Source organism: Macrobrachium nipponense, chromosome 12, assembly GCF_015104395.2.
Source record: "Macrobrachium nipponense isolate FS-2020 chromosome 12, ASM1510439v2, whole genome shotgun sequence".
In the NCBI taxonomy this organism is placed as follows: Eukaryota; Metazoa; Arthropoda; class Malacostraca; order Decapoda; family Palaemonidae; genus Macrobrachium; species Macrobrachium nipponense.
The window spans coordinates 10,448,975-10,469,010 of NC_087205.1; positions in this window are offsets into that span (position 1 = coordinate 10,448,975).

Consider the following 20,036-nt stretch of genomic DNA (forward strand, 5'->3'; position numbering starts at 1 on the left):
CTAAAAGTAGGATATCATAACAAATTCCCTTGAAATTTAACCGTCATTAACTCTAAAAGATAAAAAAGCGTTACCTGAGTAAACAGCCCATATTTTTTAAATATATTACAGAATTATTTGAAATTCATCAAAATTTTATTGAACTGAAATTTTTGCCGAACAAATTAATCATTGCATCACTTATATAATCACTTCTATAATTACTGTAGCTGAAACGAATACTGAAAAACTGAAATACTTTCACGAAAAAATACGAAAGAATTAAACTTCACTGATGTTCAACAAGACAGAAATTTAATTACTATTTATTAGGCCTTTGTAATCCGGTGAGTATTGAACTTATGCCTATTCATCCATAGCATTCACGAATGAGCAGTAATGACTTATCATATGGCTTAACAATTATGCAAGTTACTGTGAGGAAGAGAGCGGTATTCACGTAAAAGGAGGCTGTTATGAATTACATTGAATTAATGAGGTTTGTTATTGGAAATCCTGGCGAAAGAAAATGTTTGATACAGACCTGATGAGATTTGTTATCCTATTATCCAAGGCATGAAAATGGAAATATCAGCTGTATCTGTCAATCACGGGTTTTTGGAAGGTCTTGTTTTTGGGTCATTCGTGTATTTTACTCTTGATTTGCTGGTTCACTTTCTGACAGTTGTAATTTTTTTCCTTTTGTGCTGGAAATCGTACCCGTAATCATAGGAGCACTAGGCACGATCCCAAGATCCCTGAAAAGGAATCTAGAAAAACTAGACGCTGAAGTAGCTCCAGGATTCATGCAGAAGAGTGTGATCCTAGAAACGGCGCACATAGTAAGAAAAGTGATGGACTCCTATGGAGGCAGGATGCAACCCGGAACCCCACACTATAAATACCACCCAGTCGAATTGGAGGACTGTGATAGAGCAAAAATAATAATAATAATAATAATAATAATAATAATAATAATAATAATAATAATAATAATAATATTACTGTCGTTGTGGTGATCAGTTGCTTGATGACGACCTCCAAGTACCTGACCGTCTTCCCCTTCAATTGGGTTGAATACCTGGTTGCCGGACGAAGCTCCTCTGTTGCCAGAGGTTCCATTTACGTCGTTGTCGTTTATTCCTTCATTTCTTTCCATCATTGCTGAGTTTTGCTATTTAACCCATAGCTGGACCCTACCCCATCAGGGATAGGTACTCATTTACAGCTGAGTAGACTGAGGAAATTATGGTAAAGATCCTTTCCCAAGGAATCAACGCCGAGGAGAGCGGTCACCCATCCAACAACTGACCAGAGCCAATGTTGCTTAACTTGACTTAAGTCTATTGACGACCTAACCCACTCCTCCACGGCGCCACTGACGACCTAACCCACTCCTCCACGGCGCCACCAAGTAAGAGACTCTGGGAAAACATATGGAGCAATCCGGTATCACACAACAAACATGCAACATGGCTCCAGGAAGTCAAGGAAGAAGAAACAGGGAGAAATAAAACAAAGATTCCACAGACATCATCGACAGACACAGTCAGACACCAACCTAAAGAAAATGGCCAAACTGGAAAGCCCCACCCAGGTCCCTCGATGAAGTCCCATGGATACTGGCTGAAAAAAGCTTCCAAGGCCCTACACCCACGAATAGCAGAACAACTCCAGCATTGTATCTCAAATCACCAAGCACCCAAATGGATGACCACAGGAAGAACATCCTTAGTACAAAAAGACAAGAGTAAGGGAAATATAGCCAGTAACTACAGGCCTATCACCTGCCTACCAATAATGTGGAAGTTACTAACAGGTATCATCAGTGAAAGGCTATACAACTACCTAGAGGAGACAAACACCATCCCCCACCAACAGAAAGGCTGCAGAAGGAAGTGTAGGGGCACAAAAGACCAGCTCCTGATAGACAAAATGGTAATGAAGAACAGTAGGAGAAGGAAAACCAACCTAAGCATGGCATGGATAGACTATAAGAAAGCCTTCGACATGATACCACACACATGGCTAATAGAATGCCTGAAAATATATTGGGCAGAGGAAAATACCATCAGCTTCCTCAAAAATACAATGCGCCAAACTGGAATACAATACTTACAAGCTCTGGAATAAGACTAGCAGAGGTTAATATCAGGAGAGGGATCTTCCAGGGCGACTCACTGTCCCCACTACTCTTCGTAGTAGCCAGATTCCCATGACAAAAGTACTACAGAAGATGGATGCCGGGTACCAACTCAAGAAAAGAGGCAACAGAATCAACCATCTGATGTTCATGGACGACATCAAGCTGTATGGTAAGAGCATCAAGGAAATAGATACCCTAATCCAGACTGTAAGGATTGTATCTGGGGACATCAGGATGGAGTTTGGAATAGAAAAATGCGCCTTAGTCAACATACAAAAAGGCAAAGTAACGAGAACTGAAGGATAAAGCTACCAGAATGGGAGCAACATCAACACATAGATGAGACAGGATACAAATACCTGGGAATAATGGAAGGAGGAGATATAAAAACACAAGAGATGAAGGACACGATCAGGAAAGAATATATGCAGAGACTCAAGGCGATACTCAAGTCAAACTCAACGCCGAAATATGACAAAAGCCATAAACACATGGGCAGTGCCAGTAATCAGATACAGCGCAGGAATAGTGGACTGGACGAAGGCAGAACTCCGCAGCATAGATCAGAAAACCAGGAAACATATGACAATACACAAAGCACTACACCCAAGAGCAAATACGGACAGACTATACATAACACGAAAGGAAGGAGGGAGAGGACTACTAAGTATAGAGGACTGTGCGTCAACATCGAAAACAGAGCACTTGGGCAATATCTGAAAACCAGTGAAGACGAGTGGCTAAAGAGTGCTTGGGAAGAAGGACTAATAAAAGCAGACGAAGACCCAGAAATATACAGAGACAGGAGAAAGACAGAAAGAACAGAGGACTGGCACAACAAACCAATGCACGGACAATACATGAGACAGACTAAAGAACTAGCCAGCGATGACAATTGGCAATGGCTACAGAGGGGAGAGCTAAAGAAGGAAACTGAAGGAATGATAACAGCGGCACAAGATCAGGCCCTAAGAACCAGATATGTTCAAAGTACGATAGACGGAAATAACATCTCTCCCATATGTAGGAAGTGCAATACGAAAAATGAAACCATAAACCACATAGCAAGTGAATGCCCGGCACTTGCACAGAACCAGTACAAAAAGAGGCATGATTCAGTGGCAAAAGCCCTCCACTGGAGCCTGTGCAAGAAACATCAGCTACCTTGCAGTAATAAGTGGTACGAGCACCAACCTGAGGGAGTGATAGAAAACGATCAGGCAAAGATCCTCTGGGACTATGGTATCAGAACGGATAGGGTGATACGTGCAAACAGACCAGACGTGACGTTGATTGACAAAGTCAAGAAGAAAGTATCACTCATTGATGTCGCAATACCATGGGACACCAGAGTTGAAGAGAAAGAGAGGGAAAAATTGGATAAGTATCAAGATCTGAAAATAGAAATAAGAAGGATATGGGATATGCCAGTGGAAATCGTACCCATAATCATAGGAGCACTAGGCACGATCCCAAGATCCCTGAAAAGGAACCTAGAAAACTAGAGGCTGAAGTAGCTCCAGGACTCATGCAGAAGAGTGTGATCCTAGAAACGGCACACATAGCAAGAAGAGTGATGGACTCCTAAGGAGGCAGGATGCAACCCGGAACCCCACACTATAAATACCACCCAGTCGAATTGGAGGACTGTGATAGAGCAAAAAAAAAAAAATAATAATAATAATAATAATAATAATTATTATTATTATATTATTATTATTATTATTATTATTATTATTATTATTATTATTATTATCAATGTTGAAACACGTAACAGATATTCTTGTACGATGAACAGTAATATGTAAAAAAATTTTTTTAGATAAGGCAACGTCAAAAACCTTCTATTTACGTAAGCACGTTACGGCACAAGACAAACACGCGGATGAAAAAAAAAAAATATTATGCAACGGCACAGAAAGGAACAACTCATATCCAATGATAAATGAGAATGCCCCGGTGTAATGCCCCCTGCACGCCCCCCCCCCCCCCCCCCCCCCCCCCCCCCCCGCCCCCCCCCCCCCCCCCCCCCCCCCCCCCCCCCCCCCCCCCCCCCCCCCCCCACCACCCCCCCCCCCCAGATTACACCTAAGCGATACCGCCAATGGCCGAGTTCCGCGCGGGCCATTACATGGAAAGGAAGAAAAATACCCTCCATTATGAACGATGGCTGAATATTGAATTCATTCTGTTCGACTGAGACCAATACATCTTGCATATTGGATCTCTCCTTTGTCTGGTCATGAAAAATATATCGGTAAACGAGAGATATTAATCATCTTTATAAGCATTAAATCTGGTGTGTTTTATTTTCCAGAGGCCACTCATTATTCCAGGGCCTTTGGACATATGGATAGATTTATCAGTAATTTTATTAACGTTTATTCTAGGGCCTTAGGACATATGGATATATTTATCCGTAATTTTATTAACGTTTATTCCAGGGCCTTTGGACATATCGATATATTTATCAGTAATTTTATTAACGTTTATTCTAGGGCCTTTGGATATATCGATATATTTATCAGTAATTTTATTAACGTTTATTCCAGGGCCTTTGGACATATCGATATATTTATCAGTAATTTTATCAACTTTTATTACAGAGCCTTTTCCAATGGCGATACGGAACCAGTGAACATATGGATAAATTTACCAGTAATTTTATTAACGTTTATTCCAGGGCCTTTTCTAATGGCGATGCGGAACCAGTGGATATATCCATATATTCATCAGTAATTTTATTAACGTTTATTCCAGGGCCTTTTCTAATGGCGACATGAAACCAGCGAACGATATATTTATCAGTAATTCTATTAACGTTTATTCTAAGGCCTTTTCTAATGGTGATGCGGAACCAGCGGATATATCGATATATTTGTCAGCAATTTTATTAACTTAGACAATGGTTGTCAATAGATTTTCCTCAAAGTTCAGCAATGACTTTCCCGGTAGAGCAAGGTTCAATTTGCTGTCCTGATTTACGCGAGCTGGTGAGTGTTCACTCGGCTATTGTGTAGGATAATTCACCCTCAGATGAATGAACTTGCCTCTCTTTCTCTCCTTAATGCTCTCTCTCTCTCTCTCTCTCTCTCTCTCTCTATAATGCGACAAGGCTAACTTCCCAGAACTGTTGCCTGCAGCAGATTTAATTTATGATACAATGGGAGGCGAATTTTCTTGAGAAATAGTCAACAACGCTGAAACTCCTCTCGTGGCATTTTGTTAGCAAACAAAGGAATTAACCTTTTCAGACAGCCATTAAGAGGTGGGATTTATGATTGCTCCCGCGTTTGAGTGGCAATATTGTAGATATATAAAACAGCATAACTTGTTTGAGGTTCGTTAAATATTTGCGCACATGGAGAAAGTGCATGGTATCTTGACATATTCCCTTTTAATTAGTTCATATGTTAAACTTCAAGTAGAGAAAGAATGACAATTCTTGATGGATAAAATAGGGAGATGTCCTGTTCCCTAGTTAGAGGCTTAGGGAAAAAAAAGGGGGCGGGAGAGGGGAAGGTTGTTGCTCCCTGGGATTTCTACTGGTTGTAGCTTAAGCACTCAATCCCCGTTGGGAATTTTACTGTGGTACTCTGGCTAGCACTGTGAGCATTTGACACAACTTACCACACGAGACCATTACTTACTGACATAAACACACACACACACACAGACAAATTAAGATGTCAATCTGGCAGATGGGTGACAATATATATATATATATATATATATATATATATATATATATATATATATATATATATATATATATATATATATATATATATATATATATATATATATATATATATATATAGTTTTTTATATATATATTATATATCTATATATATATATATAATATTATATACATCATATATATATATATATATATATATATATATTATATATATATATATATATAATATATATATATATATATATATATTTTATATAGGTATATATATGTAATATATATATATATATATATATCTATATATATATCTAGATATATATATATATACTTATCCATATCTCTATATATCATATATACATATATGTATCCTATCTCTACATATACATATATATATATATATATATATATATATATATATATATATATATATATATAGATCTATATATGTATATATAAATATATATATGTTGTATATATATATATATATATATATTTATATATATATATATTATATATATATATGTATATATCTATATATTATCTATATTTATATATATATATATATTATATATATATATATGTCTATATAGATATATATATATGTATAGATATATATATATATATATATATATATATATATAGATATATATTGTCACCCATCTGCCAGATTGACATCTTAATTTTGTATAGCTATGATTTTCATTTTTGTGGAAATGTACAGTTCATTCCTGTACCTGTTTTTAAGATCCCTAGTTATATTTTTAGTTGTCCCGTTTTCAGTGCTTTTGGTTTTCCCCGCCTTCTTTTAGTTGTCTTCGGACCACCTATTTCCTGCATAGTTAGTCTCACCTGGTCCTCTACTGTGATAAGTGTCCTATTGGAGTAGCTGTCTTCTTATTCTTCAGTTTTTTGTAATGTAATAATGTTCTGTTATATAAATTTTGAGTGAACCTTTGTGAAACTGGTAACGTAACGTATATTTAAAATGTAGTTTATTAAGGTTTATTTATTTTTATTTGTGTCGGTGCAGGATTGTTTGAGTGTTACTTGTTTTATGCGGTAAGAGGTATTAACGTAATTATGTAAACTTGTTTCATTATTAAATATTAAAGTGCTAATTTTTGTTCTGTTTTGAAATTAAACCTTTCTTATTTTATGTGACCTATGGAAGAACTTTATATTCTCTGAACCTTGGCCATAAAGCCGTCACAATATATATATATATATATATATATATATATATATATATATATATATATATATATATTGATTGTTTGATTGATTGTGCGTGTGTACTTTTGTGTGCGCGAACGCGCATAAAACGTATGCTTATGTTAGTATATAGGATTGCATTTTGATTTATTGTTCGACAAAGTTCAACTATTATCTAAACTTATAAAGATGAAGAAATACAATATTACATTTTTTTTTTAAATTTGTATAGACATTTCTGTGGGATGTATTAGCACATTAAACATTAAATAAAACGAAAATTATATTAGATGCTAATACTAATTTTTTGTACGACGGTTGGATGGCTTCGTAGCGTATAAGCGTATACGTAGTATATTTCAGAATGTATATAAGAAGAAATATCGTATTATTTACATGCATAGTAAAAGAGTAAATAACTTGTCAGAATTAAAGTTCATCTGTGTTTTGAGAAATAACAGGTAAACAACAGGAACAGGGCATTCTTACATTAATTATAGAAATTCGATCAGCAAATATGCCCAGCATCCCTCATGGATAAATGCAGTAAGTTCTTATATTCATATTTTTACATGAATTCTATTAACGATTAAGAAAAAGTTCTAAATACTTTAAGCCCGAAATGTATTTATCCCCTGGAAGAGGAGTGAACGTTGATATACATGAAAATCTAGCATAGTTCCAAAGGTTTTCGGGGGGTTGTTATCTAGGACTAATATTGCTTGGTGATCATTATCTTTGTAATATTTACAGTCTTTTGTTTAATTTTCTACGGTAATCCCCAAAGGGCTTGTACTAAACATGCTACAAAAGATGGATACATACCCGGTTAAAACCGCGGCTGTCACTATCTACGAAAGATCCGAAATTGAAAGCTGGAAGGGTTGGCTTCGAATATGAAAGAATGTTATCCTCATAGGAAATTGTCACCTAAATTAGGCATACTTGTATTTGGTCGAAGATGAGACGAATTAAAATGCTTATAAACAATCGTTACGAAAGTCGTGTAGCTTGTAGAAGCTAGCTGTAGGTATGAATGATACAGCACACCTGTCATACATTTTTTTTTAGTGCTACGAAACTTAACAAACAATTTTTACGTTTTTGTGCATTCATACTGAAGGGATCTTTTTTTTTTTTTTTTTTTTTTTTTTTTTTTACAGTACCAAGAAATTTCATAACAGCACATGTATTCCTTTTGAGTTCCCAACCTTTGTTAAAAGCTATATCCGTAAAATTCTTGGAAATCATAGATTTTCTTATATGTAACTATTGATATTCACTTTCCTTCTGTATCAAAAAAAAATGTCTGACAACAAGAGAGAAAAGAAACACGGCTTGAATATTATAAAGGAAAAATTCTCTTCTTCGAGTCGTTCCACTCCCGTGTGTGTGTGTCTGTGTGTGTGTGGGTGTCTGTGTGTGTGTGTGTGTCCTTTTGTTCTCCTGATGCACGAGTTACGCGAGGGGGTAGTCATCGTTTCTCTCGAGGAGAGAGAGAGAGCGCGCTTCAGACAAAGACTCCTTTTGGTGACGCTGAAGATGGCTAATGGATCTGCTCCGCGCTTTCATCTTTTACTGCACTTCATTTTCACTCGCTCCTTCCTCCCTCCCTCCATCACTACCTCCCTCCCTCCCTTCATTCCTTCCTAGTCCTCCTCAGTTTTAATCAGGAGCTGATACCCCCCCTTTGCCCCCGCCCCCGCCTCCCAAGCTTCATCCTCCTCAACCTCCACCTCCTTGACTGAATTCTTCTTGTAAAGAGAACCAGCAAGTACCACTCGCTACGAAATCTCTCTGAAAAGATGAGTCATGTCTTCGAGACAATGGAAAGAAGCAACTCGATTTTCCCGTGCACGATTTGTGCATGTTATTTGTCTTTTCGCTGACTCGGGGAGTAAGCTTACAAAATACTTTTTTTGTTGTTGTTGTTGTTCATTAGGAAGGAAATATACCAATAACTGAGTAAAAGTTATGTATAGATAGACAAATAGATGAAAATGTGTAAAGATGCAAGAATAATATTCTCAGGGTAACAATCGGCCGACATCTTCTGGGAGGCTGATCCATAATCCATAGATGTGAGGAATAAGGTTTCCTGTGTGGATATCAAAAGCTACCTAAGATATATAACGTTTAGGAAATTTCGCTAAATGCTCTTTTACCTTAACCCAAAATTGGAATTTTGTATCGTTACTGCTCTGCACGATATTTTTCTTAACCAAATATTGGAACTTTGTACCCTTCCACATCTGTAAGGCATTTGGTTTTAACCCAAAATCGGAAAGTTTTATCATTCCAGCTCTGCGAGGTATTTTTTAAACCAAAAACTTGGTATTTTGTATCATACAGCTCTGCAAGGTATTTTGTTTTAATCAAAAATTTTAATTTCGTGTCATTCCATCACTGCAAGGTATTTATCTTTTAACCAAAATTTGAATTTTGTATCATTCCAGCTCTGCAAGGTATTTTGTTTTAACCGAAAATTGGAATTTTGTATCGTACAGTTCCGCAAGGTATCTTGTTTTAAACAAAAGTTGGAATTTCGTATCGTTCCCCCTCTGCAAGGTATTTTGTTTTAACCAAAAAATTTGAATTTTGTGTCGTTCCAGCGCTGCAAGGCATCTTGTTTTAACTGAAAATTGGAATTTCGTATCGTACAGTTCTGCAAGTTATCTTGTTTAAAAAAAGAAATTGGAATTTCTCATCGTAAAGCTCTCCAAGGTACTTATTAGAACGTCTCCCATAACATCGAATTTAACATGGCACTTTTCTCAGAGTCTGTACCTCAAGTACACGACTATTTTCACAGCAACAAATCCATATTCTGTTCCCTTGCCATTGTTATTACTCCCCCAAACACTTTTTTTTTATTGTATTAAACCCATTCTCATGGGGTGGTGTAACATGATTTTAAAACGGCATGCACGATTGCTTCTGTTTTTTCGTTTTTTTTTTTTGTTTTTTTTTTTGGGGGGAGGGTATGTGAGGCGCGTATCGTAATGTCTATTTATTTGCTAAACTACGTATTTTTGTGTTCTGGCACTATATTTTATTTGTTTTTCTTTGTTTACCTCTTATGAGCATCGTATCTCAGGGAAACTACTTTAATATGCGATGTCTTACGCACATGATCCAAAAGGAAGTATGTATACATATGAACTTAATTGGTATTAAATTCAGAGGAGATGCTGAAAGTATTATACACACACACACACACACACACACACTATATATATATATATATATATATATATATATACTATATATATATTTATTATATATATATATATAATATATATATATATATATATATATATATATATATACACACACAACATATACACACACACACACACACACACACACATATATATATATATATATATATATATATATATATATATATATATAATCTATATATATATATATATATATATATATATATATATATTATATATGCATGTGTGTGTCAGCGCGTACATGCATAAAGAGAGTCAGAGAGACAGTATAATAGTTATTGATAAAAAAACACACAAACCTATCTCATAATACAGACTTTCCTGCGTAAATCTAAACTCGATACTGGGTCTAGTATTTCCCGCGACTATAAGTTGTATTTACCATAAATAGCTGGAAACAAATTATCCCGTCCAAAAGCGATATGCATTAGCCAAAGCATGCAAGACAGCATAAACGCTGAGTCTATTAGACTCATGAATAATTCATATGCGAAGCCGACACGAGGGCTTTGCCGAAGAAGCGGTTCCCAGCGTAAAGCTGGGGGTGTACTCTGGACCGCCAGAGATAAGTAATCTGTGCTATTAGTTCGGAATAATAACCAGGATATTTGGGCTGCGATTCTATTCAGTGCAACCCTGTTTTCTTCGCTCGCAGTAGGTATAATGCGGTTGCTTTAATGTTGTAACGGATCTGCCTTCTATTCAAACTATAGATATTTTCTTTTAATTGTATACAAGTGAGAGTAGCCTCTGTCCTATAAATAACTTTATTCCTCCCACAGAAAACCTGCTCCTAGAGATAAGTGAGCACTCGAAGTCTCCACGGATAGACTAACAAGTCTTTGAGACATCCTAATCCTTGTAACGCATTGTAACAACCATTGATCATAATTACAGCCTGCATCATACTAAAAGCACTCCATATTTTAAAAATATTACTATTGCTACTATTGACAATAAAAAATACCAATGAAAATTATTTTAGAACTCAGCTCACTTGAAACCAGAAACGACATTAACGCGGTAAGCAATTTCAGTGATAAAAATTGATAGAAAACTAATGGGAAAATTAAGTAGAAGGTTATTTGAAAATAATAAATGAATGAAAAAAAATGAAACGAATTACAAATGAAATTCAAATGCAACAATACTCTTTAAATCACAAGTAAATGATAAGGATTCGAGCAAAATATTGCTTTTCGAAGTAGCAGATGGTCTCATGAATTTGGCCAAAATCATCGATAGCAATAATAAGAATTAAGTTTTTCCCCTTTATCCATGACTGATTTACAGCGCCTGCAAGCAATTTCGGACTTATGTTTTATAGCGAACTTGTAATCATTCTAGCTAAGCAGAAAATCTATAACAGAAGATTTATTCAAGATTTTGCTAGTTCCATAAAAAAATTCAAATGATAGCTCATAGTTTGGTGACTTAATATTATTGAGTTTTTTTCTGAATTTGTTAAAACTTTTCATTTCTTAATTAACCTAAACAGTATCAGCTCCAGCTGAATAATAGATAAATATTAATTACTAGCCATTATAAACGAAGAAAAATATCCAATAATATATAAACTCTGTATGTTTACTTTTCTCGAGTTTGGATTGTGTATTATGTCGAGGAATATAAAAATCTATGAGAGAACAAAGTACTTATAGTTTACCTGGCAGTGAAATTTAGGGGAAAAGACCAATAATTAATCAACGGCGACCGTGTTGTAAATTCACAACTTTACAGCTGATATATAAATTTTGTATGAATGTTATGATTATGGAAATTGAGGAGACTACACGTATCTTACAAGTGAAAAGGAAAAACATTCAGCAGGGTACTTGGGTATTTTAATGCCCCTTTTATGGCAACATTAAAATCCCGCGAGCACGTAAAGGTAAAATTGAGTTAAGAAAGTACAAATCTGAAATTTATGCATGTTGGGTGGAACGTAAATGACAATAGAACAAAGTAAGTTATGTATGAAACAAGAAATAAATGACTCCAGATCATAATCCATAATATATACAATATTCAATAATAGACGGTGAAGTTATTATTATTATTATTATTATTATTATTATTATTATTATTATTATTATTATTATTATTGGTTGCAGGTCCACAATAATATCGCATCATGTGCATGTGATATAAGGTATTTAATGGATAATAAAAGCTTTCGAACCTTATACTAGGTTCATCTTCGGTCAGACTGAAGATGAACCTAGTATATGGTTCGAAAGCTTTTATTATCCATTAAAAACCTTATACTCACATGCGATATTATTGTGGACCATGTAACCATTATCATCATTTTCGACAGGGAAAATTGTACCCATTATTATTATTATTATTATTATTATTATTATTATTATTATTATTATTATTATTATTATTATTATTATTATTATTATTATTATTATTGCTGTTGTTGGTGTTGTTAAGTAATTCATAATCTCGTGAAAAACAATGTGTATCATAAAATCCACAATTTTATAGTAGAGCATATTACTTTGTTTGTTTTACACAGTAATATACTCTATTATATATTTGTGGATTTTTATGACCCACAGCATTATTATTATTATTATTATTATTTTTTTTTTTTTTTTTTGCTGTATCACAGTACTCCAATTCGACTGGATGGTATTTATAGTGTGGGGTTCCGGGTTGCATCCTGCCTCCTTAGGAGTCCATCACTTTTCTTACTATGTGCGCCGTTTCTAGGATCACACTCTTCTGCATGAGTCCTGGAGCTACTTCAGCGTCTAGTTTTTCTAGATTCCTTTTCAGGGATCTGGGATCGTGCCTAGTGCTCCTATGATTATGAGTACGATTTCCACTGGCATATCCCATATCCTTCTTATTTCTATTTTTCAGATCTTGATACTTATCCATTTTTTCCCTCTCTTTCTCTTCACTCTGGTGTCCCATGGTATTGCGACATCAATGAGTGATACTTTCTTCTTGACTTTGTCAATCAACGTCACGTCTGGTCTATTTTGCACGTATCACCCTATCCGCTTTCTGATACCATAGTCCCCAGAGGATCTTTGCCTGATCGTTTTATATCAGTAATAAGTGGTGCTCGTACCACTTATTACTGAAATGTAGCTGATATTTCTTGTACAGGCTCCAGTGGAGGGCTTTTGCCACTGAATCATGCCTCTTTTTGTACTGGTTCTGTGCAAGTGCCGGGCATTCGCTTGCTGTGTGGTTTATGGTTTTCATTTTTCGTATTGCACTTCCTACATATGGAAGAGATGTTATTTCCGTCTATCGTTCTTATTATTATTATTATTATTATTATTAATTATTATTATTTTTTTTTTTTTTTTTTTTTTTTTTTTTTTTTTTTTTTTTTTTTTTTTTTTTTTTTTTTTTGCTCTATCACAGTCCTCCAATTCGACTGGGTGGTATTTATAGTGTGGGGTTCCGGGTTGCATCCTGCCTCCTTAGGAGTCCATCACTCTTCTTACTATGTGTGCCGTTTCTAGGATCACCACTCTTCTGCATGAGTCCTGGAGCTACTTCAGCCTTTAGTTTTTCTAGATTCCTTTTCAGGGATCTTGGGATCGTGCCTAGTGCTCCTATGATTATGGGTATGATTTCCACTGGCATATCCCATATCCTTCTTATTTCTATTTTCAGATCTTGATACTTATCCATTTTTTCCCTCTCTTTCTCTTCAACTCTGGTGTCCCATGGTATTGCGACATCAATGAGTGATACTTTCTTCTTGACTTTGTCAATCAACGTCACGTCTGGTCTGTTTGCACGTATCACCCTATCCGTTCTGATACCATAGTCCCAGAGGATCTTTGCCTGATCGTTTTCTATCACTCCCTCAGGTTGGTGCTCGTACCACTTATTACTGCAAGGTAGCTGATGTTTCTTGCACAGGCTCCAGTGGAGGGCTTTTGCCACTGAATCATGCCTCTTTTTGTACTGGTTCTGTGCAAGTGCCGGGCATTCACTTGCTATGTGGTTTATGGTTTCACTTTTCGTATTGCACTTCCTACATATGGGAGAGATATTATTTCCGTCTATCGTACTTTGAACATATCTGGTTCTTAGGGCCTGATCTTGTGCCTGTTGTACATTCCTTCAGTTTCCTTCTTTAGCTCTCCCCTCTGTAGCCATTGCCAATTGTCATCGCTGGCTAGTTCTTTAGTCTGTCTCATGTATTGTCCGTGCATTGGTTTGTTGTGACAGTCCTCTGTTCTTTCTGTCTTTCTCCTGTATTTCTGGGTCTTCGTCTGCTTTTATTAGTCCTTCTTCCCATGCACTCTTTAGCCACTCATCTTCACTGGTTTTCAGATATTGCCCCAGTGCTCTGCTCTGTTTTCGATGTTGACGCAGTCCTCTATACTTAGTAGTCCTCTCCCTCCTTCCTTTCGTGTTATGTATAGTCTGTCCGTATTTGCTCTTGGGTGTAGTGCTTTGTGTATTGTCATATGTTTCCTGGTTTTCCTGATCTATGCTGCGGAGTTCTGCCTTCGTCCATTCCACTATTCCTGCGCTGTATCTGATTACTGGCACTGCCCATGTGTTTATGGCTTTTATCATATTTCCGGCGTTGAGTTTTGACTTGAGTATCGCCTTGAGTCTCTGCATATATTCTTTCCTGATCGTGTCCTTCATCTCTTGGTGTTTTATATCTCCTCCTTCCATTATTCCCAGGTATTTGTATCCTGTCTCATCTATGTGTTTGATGCTGCTCCCATCTGGTAGCTTTATCCCTTCAGTTCTCGTTACTTTGCCCTTTTGTATGTTGACTAAGGCACATTTTTCTATTCCAAACTCCATCCTGATGTCCCCAGATACAATCCTTACAGTCTGGATTAGGGTATCTATTTCCTTGATGCTCTTACCATACAGCTTGATGTCGTCCATGAACATCAGATGGTTGATTCTGTTACCTCTTTTCTTGAGTTGGTACCCGGCATCCATCTTCTGTAGTACTTTTGTCATGGGAATCATGGCTACTACGAAGAGTAGTGGGGACAGTGAGTCGCCCTGGAAGATCCCTCTCCTGATATTAACCTCTGCTAGTCTTATTCCAGAGCTTGTAAGTATTGTATTCCAGTTGCGCATTGTATTTTTGAGGAAGCTGATGGTATTTTCCTCTGCCCCATATATTTTCAGGCATTCTATTAGCCATGTGTGTGGTATCATGTCGAAGGCTTTCTTATAGTCTATCCATGCCATGCTTAGGTTGGTTTTCCTTCTCCTACTGTTCTTCATTACCATTTTGTCTATCAGGAGCTGGTCTTTTGTGCCCCTACACTTCCTTCTGCAGCCTTTCTGTTGGTGGGGGATGGTGTTTGTCTCCTCTAGGTAGTTGTATAGCCTTTCACTGAGATATCCTGTTAGTAACTTCCACATTATTGGTAGGCAGGTGATAAGCCTGTAGTTACTGGCTATATTTCCCTTACTCTTGTCTTTTTGTACTTAGGATGTTCTTCCTGTGGTCATCCATTTGGGTGCTTGGTGATTTGAGATACAATGCTGGAGTTGTTCTGCTATTCGTGGGTGTCGGGCCTTGAAGTTTTTCTTTTGAGCCAGTATCCATGGACTTCATCGGGACCTGGGGCTTTCCAGTTTGGCATTTTCTTTAGTTGGTGTCTGACTGTGTCTGTCGTGATCTCTGTGAATCTTTGTTTTATTCTCCCTGTTTCTTCTTCCTTGACTTATTATTATTATTATTATTATTATTATTATTATTATTATTATTATTATTATTATTATTATTATTATTATTATTATTATTATACAAGCTAGGGTGCAACTTTAATTGGAAAAACTCTATTCCAAAATAAAAAAGTCAAAGCCAAAAAATAAAACAGCAATTAACAATGAAATAAACAACAAGAGAAATGATGATGACTATGGAAACAAGATGAGATGAATAACAAAGTTACACTTCCTTCATACTGCAGATGCGACCTTGAAACCACATCTAGGGGAAATTTCCATAATGCAAAAGTCAGCACTGCCACGACTAATTTGTGGACATTCATTTGACTGTCCTATTCCCTTATTCTTGTCCTCTTCTGTTTGGTACAATTTAAGTTCAGCTTCTCTCCTTTAGTAACACACCTTTTGATAGATGGCAGTATTTTCTTGAATACATTAGTTTAATTAATTGATCTCCCTTACTTTCATTACAGTCATATAAAATTAGTGGAAGCACAAAATAATTGCAAACACAAGATAAATACACACACACACATGTATATATATATATATATATATATATATATATATATATATATATATATATATATATATATATAATCAAAATATTAAGCAAATCATTATAAATGCATATATTATTCAACAGTAATTTTAATATACGTAAGTTATTTCTTTCGGTGTCATCAATCAAAATCCATTTACAAACCTGCAGCTGTTAATGAAAATAATCGTAGTACATTGTGCAGTAAAATAGATTATGGCACCAAGAATCATTTATAGTAAAAAAGATCAAGTAGGGTAGTCGCTTTGTTTGTTGCAGAAAATATATTACAAAATGTTGCATCAAACCAACAAAGATCGGCGCAGCGTGGAAAGCAACCACAAAAGCCATCAAATGTCAGAATTCGAGAGACGAATTCAACAAGCGTACACCACACACTTGATGTCAAAACTACAAAAAAAAATAAAACTGGTTCGTTGGCTCCTTTAGGGACCCTAAACCATTTTGACAAATGGCAACAACGAAAGCTTCGCACGTCAATCATTGTGAAGCGTCCTCGTCCATCCGGTATAAATGGGAATTTCAGTTCAGATTCGGTGGTGTCTGAGAGGTTGTCTATCTTTGTTAGAGTGTGTATTTGCAGCCCTCACCTCGTATATAGTTGTTGATTTTTGTCTTATTGGTAGATTGACCTTTTGTTTACCAAGCATGCATTGCCTTTAGCTGCCTATTGGAACAATACAATTGTAACCAGAAGATGGGCATAATAATAATAATAATAATAATAATAATAATAATAATAATAATAATAATAATAATAATAATATCTCATATTTACATTACATGAGACAATTATAATTCTATTTTTATGTTTTTTTGCTGTAAATAAAAACATTTTTATATTACAAGCCGCCAGTATTGTCTTTACCTACCTATTCGAACAATAAGAATATAATCTGAAGATAATAATAATAATAATAATAATAATAATAATAATAATAATAATAATAATAATAATAATAATAATAATTTGTTTTATTTCGATTACATTTCCGATTACGTATTTGATTATAAGCTATTTAAGGTGCCATTCTAATTATACTTTAATCCCTTCCATCCTATTCTCTTTGCTACGCACACCTCCTATTTCTTTATATCCCTTACGAATATTCGTCAAACCAGCTTCTGCTCGCATTTCTGAAATACAGTAATAATAATATAAATAATAATAATGTTCATTACAGCAGCTCAAGAGAAAAGAAAACTACAAAAGGAAGTATGAGAAGCAGCGTAATATAATATCCCGGAAATAATTATCTCATAAAGAAAAGGGCCACATTAGTGACTGGAGTAACTGGATATGCTGTCGCAGTTCTCAATGGTGAATTTCTTTCTAACGTTATTTCTCGTAAACGCGAAATTTCTTTGCTTAGAACACGTTGTGTGTGCAGTGTGTCTTACTTATTATATGAATTCTATTCTACAGAATGAGTATAGTCATTCTTTTGTTATCTAACGACTGCTACGGAAGGACAGGAAGGTGTAATTGACCTGTGCCTCCACTACCTTTGGAGGGTTTGACTGGCGTGAAAAAAAGTAAAAAATATAAACTCTGTTGACGAATGCATGTCATGTTAAAATGATCTCTCAGTTTCTTTGGGGTGAGTAGCGTAGTTACTTGTCAGGGGAAATTGACATCCTACTGCGTAGGGCATCACAGCCAGAACATGAAATTTAACTTTTAAGAGTCATTGTTACAGTAACGTTTCATTTTTATTCTTCCAAACTTAGTTATGAGGGGAAACATCTCATTATTGAGGATAAGATGATGCTAATAATAATTAATAATTAAGAATAATAATAATATAATAAATAATCTAATAATGATAATAATAATTAATAATAATAATGAATGAATAATAAATAATAATAATAATAAATTATTCATTATCATTATTATTTTTTTTTTTTTTTTTTTTTTTTTTTTGCTCTATCACAGTCCTCCAATTCGATTGGGTGGTATGTATAGTGTGGGGTTCCGGGTTGCATCCTGCCTCCTTAGGAGTCCATCACTTTTCTTACTATGTGCGCCGTTTCTAGGATCACACTCTTATGCATGAGTCCTGGAGCTACTTCAGCCTCTAGTTTTTCTAGATTCCTTTTCAGAGATCTTGAGATCGTGCCTAGTGTTCCTATGATTATGGGTACAATTTCCTTCTTATTTCTATTTTCAGATTTTGATACTTATCCATTTTTTCCCTCTCTTTCTCTTCAACTCTGGTGTCCCATGGTATTGCGACATCAATGAGTGATACTTTCTTCTTGACTTTGTCAATCAACGTCACGTCTGGTCTGTTTGCACGTATCACCCTATCTGTTCTGATACCATAGTCCCAGAGGATCTTTGCCTGGTCGTTTTCTATCACTCCCTCAGGTTGGTGCTCGTACTGCAAGGTAGCTGATGTTTCTTGCACAGGCTCCAGTGGAGAGCTTATTATTATTATTATTATTATTATTATTATTATTATTATTATTATTATTATTATTATTATTATTATTATTATTATTATTATTATTATTATTATTATCATTGTACTTGGCTTATAGCTTTAAGTATTTGAATTATTGTGTTTTATATAACATAACGTTTAAAAAGAATGTTCGGTTTAGTTTTACTTTTAGTTATAACATTTCATTCTCATATTCATTTGGACGTAAAAAAAGGTTGAAAACTACGGTTGGTGTCTCCTTCCTATTTTTCTGTGTCGGACGCCTCTCTGTACGATGCTGCAGATTTTATGGTAAACGTTGTAATGCCCTTAGTTTCCCTAAGAACGTAAGAACTGAATTTTGTTGCTCTGTAACGATTTACGAGGCTGCATCCTTTTAATTCTGTAACAGTATATATTGCAAAATTTGCCTCTCCTCTGTAAGAAAATAATTGTAGTTAGAGTACATTGTGCAGTAAAATAGGTTATGGCTCCAGCAGTCGATTACAGTAGAAAGAAATTAAATAGCGTGTGTGCGTGTGTGTGTGTGTGTAGTTTTCTCTTACACAGTTTTTTTGTAGGCGATCGCTGATACTGACTATACATACATTCAGACACATACATAATATATATATATATATATATATATATATATATATATATATATATATATATATATCTATATATATATATATATATATACTGTGCAAAAAAACTCAGTAAATTAGTATCAAAGCATAGATCTTTCAACAATAATTTCAATATAGGCAGGCATTTTCTTTAGATGTCAATGACCGTGGAGGAACAAACTGAATTGGGTAGCCATTATATCCGTTAAAAAAAAACACTCATACCAAAAACAGTAAAGTAGCAATGGCAACGAGACATCTCGGAAAGTGAAGGAGAAGAACAGACAAGACTTTAGGCTCGAGGATGAAACTGATATCGAAAGCGCCGAGGTTAGCAACGAGAAGGAGAAAAAGACGTTGAAATATTCATCCGATTTTCGTGTCATTAGGAAACCTGAGCAAAGAACCATTCATCAGCATGACAAGTAGGTCTGAGGGGATAA